The following is a 13,098-nucleotide window of genomic DNA, read 5'->3' as shown; positions in this document are numbered from 1 at the left end:
GAAGAGGAGGAAAGAAAGGAAGGAATTCGATGCAGAGGGTTGGATAAAACACAAAATCATAAGCAACAAGTTCCAACAGAAGTATGGAAAAATGAGGAGGTGAAGATGCAGAAATAGTGGAGCACAATTTAAGGTTTCTAGCTCTATAGCTCATGGACACAAATCGTCACCAAATAGCATTAGTAAATTTGTGCTGACACAAGTACTTTTGGCTGTAAAATAACACAAGTAGATGTTTCATTTACACAAGGATTGTTTGCTACTTCACAACATACATACATACAACCATAAGTGAGAGTGAAACCGATAGCTTCATTACACAATTTCAGATGAGGAAAAACATACATGAAATGATTTACATAAGGGAAAATGTACTACACATTACTCCACTTGGAATCAACAGAACTGCTTCATTAATATTCTAATATAGAGTTCAAATCACCAGTCCATCATAGTTAACATTTGTGTAAACCCGAGCACCTCATGGATAAGTAAATTGAACCAAAAGTGGAACCTCTTTCTCTACAAACAATACTCTAGTTGTCTGATCGACTAGCTGTCTCGGCATGCAGAGATTTTGCTGCCCAAATGATTACAACAAGTTTGATTCTTTCTTTAAAATGAAGAAATTACAAAATAAAAAAAAATGGGAAAACTGAATGATGGTCACTGCAAAATATCTCCATGCCATTTCCTGTGATTTTCTCGGATCAGGCCATGTCTCTACATGGTGTTCCTCCATAGTTACTCGGCTAGTATGCTTGTTGGTTTCCCCCTAACTTCTTGAATTCCCCACTTTATGGAGTTAGAAGTGATCGACATGTGGTGACCTTAACAATTATTTGAAATCATATCTTTTGACTCATCCGTTTATATGCACTCTAGGCCATACTTTTTAGAACCCAATATACCTCGTAACTCTTATAAAAGATTGTTACGAAAACACAAAATTTTGATCACCCTAGTCTCCTCCTACTTAAGCTCCTTTATCACTTCTCAACCATGGGACTATTTCCTGTGACCAAAGTCTTAAAGCATAGGGGTTGGAATATCAGAACCTTCGATCCTCGTAACTTCATTTGAAATAACCTTATGAAATCATAAAGTTCTGATGCCACCAAGATCCTTTTTCATTAGCCCTCTTCCTGCATATCCCATAGGATTGGGTGTTGTGACCTCAAGCTCAACACTTGGGTGCGAAAGCCTTTGGGCTCATGTCGGGGGACTATTTATAATTCGTGCTTCACCCTTGGTCCTTTAGATGTTCATCACCAAGCGCCACCACATACTGAAGCCCCTTCACCATCGTAACTTTTCCAAATTATAATTTACCAGGAGTTATGATATTTCGCATCCCTGATATGGCCCATAGCACTTTCTATGGATATCTCATGATTGTGTGCGAGTCTGCATCAGAAGCCCTCTTCATCAGAAGTTTCCAATTTAAGAATTAACATTTAAGTTACAATATGCACTTCCGATGAGATCATAGATCTTGGTGCTCGGCCCCAGCTCTGTGCCTTTGGTTCTCTGGATATTTTGTGACCAATTGCCACATGATTTTAGAGCTCCTTCCATCGAACATTCTTCCAATAAAAGTTCTAATGGCCTTTCCCCCTGAAATTCTTTATAATGCTTGGGTGCTTGGTCTTGGTATGAGCCCTTGGTTATTTTAGGCCTTTATAACCAAGTGATAGCATATGTCGAAGCCCTCTCCATCAGAAGATTTTAAAAAAGGAATTAAAAGAGTTTTGATGCCACCATCCTCCGAAATTCCATCCTAGCACTTAGGTGCTCCGGCCAGCCCTGCATCCTTGGTCCCTTTGAGTCTTTGTGACCAACAACTACCTGACTTTGGCGCTCCTTCTATTAGAAGATTTTCAAATGCTAATTAAAACAGAGTTACGTGGCCTCTTCCTCCGAAATACAAACCTCTGAAGTGACATCATGTTGACATCCTCATCACCATGTGGCGCCTCCTGGGTAGTAACACATGTCACCCATATTCATCCCTTTGGGTCCTCCAAAACGCTGAAACTACATGCCACATGTCCTTGTCCCACCACATCATGCTGATGTAATCTTCCCTGTCAGCTTCTCAGAACCAACTATCTGTTGCCAGGTGTATTCTTTAGAGGAGAGAGAAAAGATCCCTGGGGTCTTTGGATTCTCAAAGGTCTCTTGTGTATTTCCCTCTCCTCTAAGATTTCGGTGCTATCAAAATATGCATTTTTAGGAGTTATGAAACTTTGATGTTTTGATGGAAAAATCTCCAAGGCCCCTCGTTATGCGTTATTGATCCTTTGAAACGCTTGTGACCAATTTCCAGCCTATATCAGAACCCCTCGCATTAGAACTTTTCAAATTGGGATTTACATTGAAGTTACAATAACCTCCGCTTTTGATGGGATCGTATCTCTCAAGTGCTAAATATTCCCTTGGATTTGGGTTCTATGGATCTCTCATGACCATGCCAACCTGTATCAGAAGACCCCTTCATCAGAAGTTTTCAAAGAGGAATTAACATTGGACTTACGATAACCTCCGCTTTCGATGGGCTCAAAGCTCCCGAGGCTCGGCCCCTAGCCTTGCGCCCTTGGTCCTATGAAGTCTTTGTGACCAAGTGGCATCCTAAATTGGAGTCCCTCTTCATCATAAGCTTTTGAAAAAGGAATTAAAATTAAGTCCTGATGCTTTCAATCATCCAAAAACTAACCTCCGATATGCCTTCCTACCAACCTTCCCAATATCGGGATTTGATGTGATCATGTTTCGAACTTCAATGCTCCTATTTAGATTTGGGATTTCTTCTTGGCTTTGAAACTTAATCTTTGGTTTTGGCCTCCTCCTCCAACTTTTTGCCTCTGATATTTGTTCTTCTTTTGGCCTTTTGCACTCATTTGACATCATTTGGCACAATTTGAACAAGGTGCAGTAGGTGACCACAATAGCCATGATTATAGAAGTGTAACAACGAGATTGATATTCAAGATCTTTTGTTGACCATGGTTATGTTTTGATGTTCTTAGTAATTATGGCATATGGAAAAATTGAATGCCCTGACTTGATGGATTGAGTTATGTAACAAATAAGTAATGTTGTGATCATGATTCTTGAAGTATACTCCTATTAGCTATTTGACACTAACGGGCCTTGATGAAACGATGTTAACATATATGACCATGATGAATATGTGATATAGTTTAAATTTATTTGATGATGCGTGACAATATTAGAGACAAGTTGATGGCTTGAATGAAGATGACTGAAGTGGCTTCTCATTCAGAGGGAGATTCTATCAATAAGGTCCCTTACTCCTATTATCATCTACATTATATGTATTCTTTACTATTAAAATATGATTTATGGGAATGAATAGACAAATATCTGATATTGCTGGTCTGTAGCACAATTTTGATATGAGAAGAGAGAGTTTTCCCTTACTCTAAGCCTCAACCGCACAAAATTAAGATGAAGGGCATGATTGTAGCCTCCCAACCGCATAGAGGAAGGCCTATTGGTGCGATTATTCCTGTAGGTCACAAAAGTGAAGCTTTGTGCATAAAATCATAAGTTCACATGAAGGATATCAATCCTACAGGCATGGAGCAGAAAACAAGTTCAATGAACAAGCAAGTTTGAATGTTTGACTTACTATAATGTGAATATGTTGACTAAACTTGTGTTTGTAGGTTATCGGGATATGCATACAAATATTTCATTGTGATTTAACCATTGAGGCTTGTATATGATAGTATTTTATAATAGTTGTAAGGGTTTTATTAGATTTAGCTGATTGCTATAGATAAGCAGTGTTTGGAGTTTTGACATGATGTTTGATAATGATTTAGAGCTTTGACTTGATGATTGAGATATGTTTTGGGCTATATATCTCACTGTTTGGGATTTGACGACTAATGATTTTCCTTAATAATAATGATATATAGGCATAGTGACTTTCAGTGACTTATATTGGTATTTTGTGTTGACGTCATTGGCTTTGACACAATGGTTGAAATATTGATATTTATGATTCAGTATGAAGTAATTTCATAATAAATGGATGGAACCTGCATGACTTATTATTGGTGTATGTATTTGCATCTAGTGGCTTATAATATTATGATGAGGATGACTTGATGGAGTTTGGATTAATATTTCACAGTAGATGAAAACTTATTGGCATGATAAAGTCATAATTTGATATTTGGATGTGAGCTCTACTGGTCACTTGGTCCAAAGAATTTGTTACAATCATTTGATGATTTTGATATTATTTTTTATTTGGCATCTAAAATTTGATAAGTCCACTTAGTTGATTTGATTGCACAATATTGACTTATGTAAATTGATTTGGTAAAGTGTTTTGTCTGCAGAAAGAATTGTATGAAGCAAGCTCCCTGAGCCAAGTATGTCCACATTGGTAGTTACCTTTTGAAGCCAAGAAGATGTGTCAATCCAAATCTCTACTTCAAAATGGGTCCAAGGTATGTCTTTGATTCTAGTTTTTATATATAATGATGATCTATTCTTAACAAGTAATGAGCCTATGATGATCAAAGTAAGAGGGAGATGGCCTCTGAAATTTGAAATGAAGAATCATGGCACAATGTATCTTGTCTTGAAGTTTGGAAAATAAAATATGCATTGCAAAGTTATTGAAGAGTTTTTGGAAAATGGAAATGCAAATCCTTGGACACTCCAATTGAATTTGAAGAATTTCTGAAGAGTTATTGTTGAACCTGACCTGGTAACCAATAGTTGATTGAAGCATACACATTGAGCTGTCGCCAATCACCCTTCGAGATATTTGCATGGGATGATATATCTTTGACATTATTCTTATGATATGTGTCTACATGGATGTATTGATGATGTTTGGATCGTTATTGGTGAGCACATTTGGGTGCTTCATTAGTATGAGACTTTCCATAATGTTTTGAAAGAGAAGTTTGTAGATTTAAGCACGATTGAGGTTGAGTACGATGGTTGCTATCATGACTAGCTATGAGGTAGGATGAAGAAGCTTTTTAGAGAGATGTTTGAGTGGGTTCTAGATATGGCATGGATACATTATGATGAAAAAGAGTGGGAATTGATTGGTAGAGAATATCGTATATAGCTAGGAATGAGACACCTTCATTAAGATAGTGTTGTTGTATGAAACAAGCTTATGCTTGTATTTGAAACCTCCTTGAGAGGGAGGATGACTATGGTATCCTTTTTGTGATATGTATATTTTGTTCCAATATAATATTTTATTTGATGTCATATATGAACAGGAGACAACTGCTATTGAGACATGATGATTACCATATATGAGAATGATGACATGTTGTTGATCTACAGAGAGCATCGGTGATCAAAGACACTGAGGCAACTCTTCCCCCCACTGTTTGAGCTCTCAAGGTATGGAATTGAGATAGAGTGCTCCTGGGGTTAAGGGTTCTTTGGGAAATAGGGTGTCACCCCTATCTATTACCCATAGGGTTGGAGATGTTTCTCCCATATCTTGGTCTTTATAGTATACCCCAGATGACATCATACACACAAGTCAGGCTTGTTGGTATTGTACCTCCCCATTTGGTCAATGGGTTGAGGAGTGTTAATTTTAGGTATGTTCTATGCTTAGAGAAATTTATTTCAATTTTCACAGTTAGCTAAATATATTTTCCAGATTAGAAATCACATCAACATTAAAGTAAATAGCAGATAGAACATAAATATAGATCGTAGAAGACAAGCGAAGACAAGAGGACACAAGATGTGGTGCTAGCCAGGGATAAACCCCAATGTGGGGAACCCTTGATCAATTCTTCTTATATGTTCTTCAATAGTTTAGCAGAGAGAGAGAGAGATAGTACATTTACAATAGAATTCAACACTTTGACTTATCTAAATAAGAGCATAGATCATCTCTAAGAAGATGATACATGAGATGGTTGAACTCAGTTGAAGACATGCTGCTTCAACTGATTCTCCAAGGTGACTCCTTCACCTATCATTGTGCTACATCTTGTCATCATGCTGCACCTCACTGTGCTACACCATGTTTCCACTGTTGTCCCATGTGCCATTGTTGCACCATGCTACCACAACTATTCCAAGTGCAATTGCTGCATTGTGATAGCCACAGTTGTCCCATTTGCTGGCTCCACCAAGCATCATAGCCTTGTTGTCCCATTTGTATTGTTGTAGTCCCATCACAAATTGTTATCCCAATTGTGCCATCATTGCACTATGCCATTGCTACTAGCACTCTTATCCAATTATTGTTGCTATTACATGTTTTCCATACTGTTGTCCATGGGCAGAGTTCTAGTCACTAGTTAGGGCATCCTCCTGCAACCTACAACAACCCAATGATCATGCCAAAACCCACCTTAAATTATGCGGCCTTCCTTTCTTTGCAAGGTAAATGACATCGTTGTTTGTGGAGGCACCTACAGCTCCATGTGTAGGGCTGTTTGACCCAAAAATCAACACTCATAGGTTTGTGGCTTAAGATACCTTACTCAGCCTATCTCAAGGAGGATTCTCCTTGGTTTTCTAGCCCAAAACAACCTTCTAGGAGGGCGGCCTTCACACAGACCTTGCTGCCTCTTCAACCAGTCCTCAAGGAGCAAATCTGAGCTCCTTTACTTTGTGACCATTAGCAAGGTAACTTTTCTATGCCATCAGTCATAAAGGTGACCTTATTGTCCCCTCTCCTTTGCTGAAGTAGTCTCGGTATTGCGGCCTTCTAGCCCAGTTCCTCGGTCCTCCTAACAGCAACTTTGTCATCCTAAAAATGACCTTGAAATAGTCCTTCCTTAACACACTATTCCTACCTCCATATGTTGTGGCTAGGGCATGTCATAAACCTCCTTTACTATGGCTAGGTAGCTACATCAAGGGCTAGTTATAACCCTCCTTCTTGACTGTGTCCTCTAGGTTACTAGGGTTGTGCTAGGAATGTGTCTAGGGCTTGTTTAGGACAATGTCTAGGGCTTGTTTAGGACATCGTTAGGGCTGCTTTAGGACTGCAGCTAGGGCTTGTTAAGGCCTCCTCCATAGCTGCATTAAAATTCTTCCATGGGCTCCTTTAGGTCAACGTAGATCCCTTCCATAGCTTCATTGGCCTATCTTCTTTGTTGCGGCTAGGGCAGCCTCCTTTCCTCCAACATTTAGGGCTTCTTCATCCTAGATTTCTCTCACACTAAAACCCAAGACAAGTGGAGAGAAATCAAGAAAGAAGTGTGTGTGAAATGACTCTCAAGTCATCTCCTTTTATACTAAAACGTTGAGCACATGTGGGGGTTATTTGGTTGCTGGTCGACCTTAACGAATTGTCTTATAACACAAATAAGTTCATAACTCCATGAATAGTTATCAAAATCAGATGATCTTTAGATAAATCCTACACCTCTCAATGAGAGGGATCAAAGAAAAATATCAACTTCCATAAATAAGATGACCCACATGGATTTTGGCCCTAGTTGCCAATTTTAACACTCCCTCTCAACTAGGGAGAACTCAATATGCTGATCCATCTGTCCAACTATACTATCTTTGCCATTAGTTCCCTTCTCTTCTCTGCTGAACCATGAAGAAGAAGAATTGATCGAGAATGTCTCATACCATTCTCTACTGACCCAAATTCAGTTCCATATGAAGAGAGTGTTTCATACCACTCTTACTGATCCCAAATTAGTTCCAAGAGAGTGAGTCATATCACTATTACTTACCCGAAGTTAGTTTATTTGATCCAAGACAATATCACAAGAGAGTGTCTCAAACCACTCATACTGATCCCAGACTAGTTTCATTGATCCCAGATCAATGGAGGTCATCCTAGCATAGGGAGTACAGTAGATACAACGATGCGTCAATCGATAGTAGTACTATGGTCCCTAACCCCATTTCCCTACACATTGGCCAGTTGAGAGGTACTTACAATGAGTCCCAGACTGCATGGGTAGGATGCCTCGACAGGAGAACCACTCATATTGTCCCTAAGTTGCCACGGGGTGTCACAGGGGAAGGCTAGACCATTCACCCTATACAAAACACACCATTAGGGGAGGATGAGTCACCTTATGGTCACTTATTGCTCCAAGAAGTACCCCAAGCCCCCTCAGATCTCCCAGAGCTCAATGCATGAATCATGTAGGACCCTCATAAGAGGGTCTCTCAACAACTCCAAGTCGTTTGGGAAAGTCACAAATTTGACCTTTCCCTGTGGCTTCGACAAAATGTTTGTGACTTGTAAATCAGTCTCAATGTAATGGAGCCTCCTTGCTCATCGATGTACCATATCCTAGCTAAGGTAGTATCTGATGTCTATATGTTGGAGCAATCATAAAATATGGGATTCCTCAACAATCGAATCCCCCTAGTTGACACAGAAGATCACAATGGTATCCATCATGTGTAAAAAAAGCTCATTGAAGAGCTTCTACAACCAGGAAACTCCACATGAGTCATACTCATAACTATGTATTCGGTCTCAATAGTGCTCAAAGCAACCGTCTTCTACTTCCTGCTCATCCAGGATATCAAGCAGAACCCAAAGAGAATCAACACTCAGAAGTTCTCTTGAGATCCTCCACACTGCCTGCTCTGTCAACATTCAAATAATCATGCAACTTCACATTTCCAGAAGTGTATCTCAATCCATGAGAGATTGCGCCCCGAAGATATCTAAGAAGATTAGTGACACCAATCCAGTGAGGCTCAACCAAATATGAGCCCAACATGCTAACTACAAAACATATATCCAGACGGAAGTTCACCAAGAACATCAAAGTGAATGAGTTTATGAAACTCAGAGGCATTTCCCAAATCTGGTGTGACATCACTACCACATAAATTTTGAAAGTTAAGCTCCATCGAGGTAGTCATGAGCTTGTAGTTCACCATTCCAAATCTAGAATCCAACTCCCTCTTACTTTTGCAAATGAGAGGGTCTGCACCTTTTAGAAAGAGGTCATCCTCATAAGGTGCCAGTATGAGAGGTCTATTATCCACAACCTTCAAGCAATGGTTTGGATTGACTTCACTCCTAGTGAATCTCAGCTTCATCAGACAACTATCAATCCTCTCAAACTAAGCCCGAGGTGTTTTTCCTCAAGCCATAGAGGGCTTCCTTCCACCTGCGTACATGAGATTCTCAATCATGAATCTCAAATCCCTCAGGTTGTTCCAAATCTGTGGACTTGCTACTTGAGGGGAATGGTCCCCTTGTAGGATTTTACTTTGGTACATCTCAGACATGTACCTTCATGCTCTTCTTGAATTCAAGGATCCTTGACATTATTTGACTCACATCGCGTAGGGCCCCATAATAAGCAGACCTCTGGTACTATATATGAGATGTGTTAACTGACATGGTCCCCAATGGACCATCCTGCAACTTGATACAAATTGCCAACCCCAAACCCATGAGTACAAGCATCTTTGAAAATTCTATATGTACCTTTCCATTGATGAATGCCACCCTGAAAACTTTGACTTCCATCGCTGAAATGGACACCAGGTTCTTCTTACGGTCAGGTACATAAAAGAGAATATTGTAAATGAATCGAGTTACCCTCATCCAATTGAGGGGTAACATTCCCTACACTCTTTCCGAGATAGGTGGAATTGACTCCAAGTATAATCCCATGATTGTTTCCATCTCTACCAAATTAGAGAGAGCACCCTTCTATCCGATAAAGTGCCTTGAAGCACTATAATCAATAAGCTATATTCCCAAAGAGTCTGAAGGAGAGGGCCAATACAAGATAATGCTTCTTTATCTTATCAGAAACAACATTTGATTCTTCATACCTGGGGTTCCTTGCTTTCTTGAAGAGTTGGTCATTTCCTTGATGACCTGCACTACCTATCATTCCTCTGATCATTGAAGATGTCCCTGGAATGGTTGTTATCATCATCAAGTGATGTATCCCTACCATTCAGACACTCCTTTGCATAATGGTTGAACTTATTACAAAAAATGCATTTTTCTTTCCTTCCACCCTTAGATCCGGACTTCCCATTTAAGTGATCTTTAGGTAGGCCATTAGAAGCTTCTGTTGCGCCATTCTGATAATGTTCTCTACTTCGATTTCACCCTCGGTGAATTTGAAGAGGGATGAGGAATCCATTGATCCTTTTGTCCTTTCCCAACTATCTTTGGTGATTTCTCTTTCACTCTTGCTTGGGCTTTGTCTTCATCTCAGCTCCGATACCATGTTAATTTTAGGTATCTTTTATTCTTAGAGAAATTTATTTCAATTTTCACAATTAGATCAATATCTTTTCTAGATTATGCGCGTACATGAACATCACAGAGCCACTTCCAGATACAATAGAATTGGAATATCATGACTAGATCTGGCACCAATCAATTGACTACGAACACATTCCATTTCGTTGCAGAAGATGCCATGAGTATGGCCATTTATACCGAGAATGCCCCATTACGCTAGAAGAAAAGGAAAGGGAAGCTGAAAATGAGAGGAGAAATGCAGCAAGGAAAGCAGGAGAGGAGGAAGAGGACTTCAGAGAAGTGCAAAGGAAGAAAAAAAGAGGAAACAACAAGACACAGACGGGCAAACAAAAAGGCACCCATAGCATAGAATTCCAAAACAAGTTCCAAACACTGCAGGATGAAGAAGTAGAAACAGAGACAAACGAGGAGGAGGAAATAGAAGGAATGGAAGTAATAAAGGAAAATGCAGACAAAGAGATAGATCAAATGAATAAGGATCAAGAGAGGACAGAAAGCCAAACATAAAACCAAGAGGATCAACGAGGAATGGAAATAGACCCACAGAAAACAAAAGGAGAAGAAAAAGAACAAGTAATGACGAAGCTCCTACAGGAATGGAAGAGGCTCGATGAAAGATTTATCCCATAGGATCAGAAACAGATGTACAAAGAAGCTTTCCAAAGATATAAAGAGAAAAAAGGAATAATGGAAGATAGAGAAAACGGGAAAACGGCGAAGTAGGAAACACAAAATCTAGGAATGAACAACGTTGGCAAGGGAGGTAAAAAAAGAGGTAGAAGAACAATGAGTGAAACAATTCAAGAAGTTGGAGAGATGCTAGTAAATTTAGGAAGAGTGATACCTCTTTCAGAGGTATTCCAATCCCCTCCGAAACTTTTACGATGATCATCACAAGCTGGAACATAAGAGGCCTCAACAGTAGAGGCAAACAGAGGTATTTAAATGATAGACTGAAAAAAGAAAAACCCAGCATAATGATAGTACAAGAAACAAAAACAAGTACTAAGAAAATTGTTGGCATTATGATTATGGTATGGCTCTATGTTATAGATGTTGTACTTGATGGCAACACCCGTGGCAATGCTCTGATCAGGCTCTCAAAATGTTGAAAATTAAGAAGTACGCAGGAGAACAGTTCAGAAGATGCGTACACGCAGGTACACCGTGAAGGGACTGCGGCCAGACACGCAGGTCACCCGTTCAGGAGGTGCGTACCCCCAGTTTCACTTACTTCAAGGCATAGAAGTGCATTCACATGGGGTTTCCTATGTTTGGCCCATGGTATTTAGCCCGCCGCTCTTGATTCTATGGTTTTGGCCCGTGGTATTGTTTTATATTATTATTATTATTGAGCCCCATGTTTTTTGGCCCCTGGTATTGGTTATCTATGGTATTGATCCATGAATTTAGGAGGAGCTTGCCTATATAAAGCAAGGGAGATCACTTGGCTAAGTATCTTTTGCAATTGAATATCTTAAGATCTGAAATATTGGGTTATTGTCTTAAAAGCTTGATCTATATGAAAGTAAAGTTGAAAGCGAATCTGTGAAGGGTGATCTCTCGAGTGCATGATCAGATCTGGGCATCCGACTAACTGTGGCACACTGGTGAACTGCCAATTTTTCCCTAATCAGAAGTACGCAGGTGATTAATGGTGCAAGTGCGTGGGTACGCAGAGCAGAAGAAGCAGAACTGCGTGGGTACGCAGAGGAGAAACAGGAGAGCTGCATGGGTACGCAGAGCAGAAGAAGCAGAATTGCGTGGGTATGTAGTGCGATAGAGGTTCAGGTGCGTACACACAGTAAAAGTACGCAGCGCGATAGTATCTATGAGTGCGTGGCTTCAGTAGCAGTACGCGGCGCAATAGTGTCTCTGGGTGCATACCTACAGTAACAGTACGTAGCGCGATTGAAGAAGAAGTGCGTGGGTACGCCGTGCAGCAAAAGGCTCTCTGCGGGTATACGCAGGGAAGCAGAAGGTGAAGTGCGTAGTGACGCAGGCCAGAGAAAGAAAAAATGCGTATCTGTCTTAAGATCTTCTGTTGACTGAATTTTTTCTGTTGATAAGGTGTTCTGGGTGTAGTTCTGTTATTGATGATCTGGTTGCTGCAGTTGACTGTGTAATTTACATGTACTTGATGATCATTTGATGCTTATGGATCTAGTTTGAAAATTTATGAAAAGTGGTCCTTGTAAGAAAAGAAGTAGGGGGTTGTAGCTCCCTTCCAGGAAAGACTGGAAAACGAGAGAGAGTTGTAGCTCTCTGCAGGTTGCAGCCTGTGTACTGGTAAAGGACTGCACCAGTACAAAATCATTGTAAAAGGAGTTTCTAATTTGAAAGAAGATAGAGACATATTGCATCAGGTGGTTTTCACCCACATTGGGTTTCCACCTTATATCTGGTGTTCTTTGGTGTGACTATCTGTTTTTCTTGTTCATGCTCATTATTTTATGGTACTGATATGCAAAAATAATTCAAAGTATAAATAAGGAAGATTTGTTAAAAGAACTTGATAATACTGATTCACCCCCCCTCTCAGTATTATTTCCAACAATTGGTATCAGAGCAGGTCCTTCAGAGAAGCTTGATCGCTTGAAGGAAGATCATTCATCATGAGCAACTACGAGAGGGAAGCATCAATCAGGCCACCAATTTTTGATGGGACAAACTTCAATTATTGGAAGGTAAGAGTTACTGCCTATCTTCAATCTCTTGGTACAGAAGTTTGGGATATCATAGATACAGTCTACACTTTTCCTTCAGCTACTCCTACAGATACGGCCGAAAAGAAGAAATATGAAACAAATGCTAAAGCAGTCAATACTTTGCTGGGATGCTTA

Source organism: Pinus tabuliformis, chromosome 6 (genome assembly GCF_031772625.1).
Source record: "Pinus tabuliformis cultivar Carrire ecotype Pingquan chromosome 6, CPIR1, whole genome shotgun sequence".
Classification (NCBI taxonomy): Eukaryota; Viridiplantae; Streptophyta; class Pinopsida; order Pinales; family Pinaceae; genus Pinus; species Pinus tabuliformis.
Note: the sequence above shows the minus strand (reverse complement) of the source record.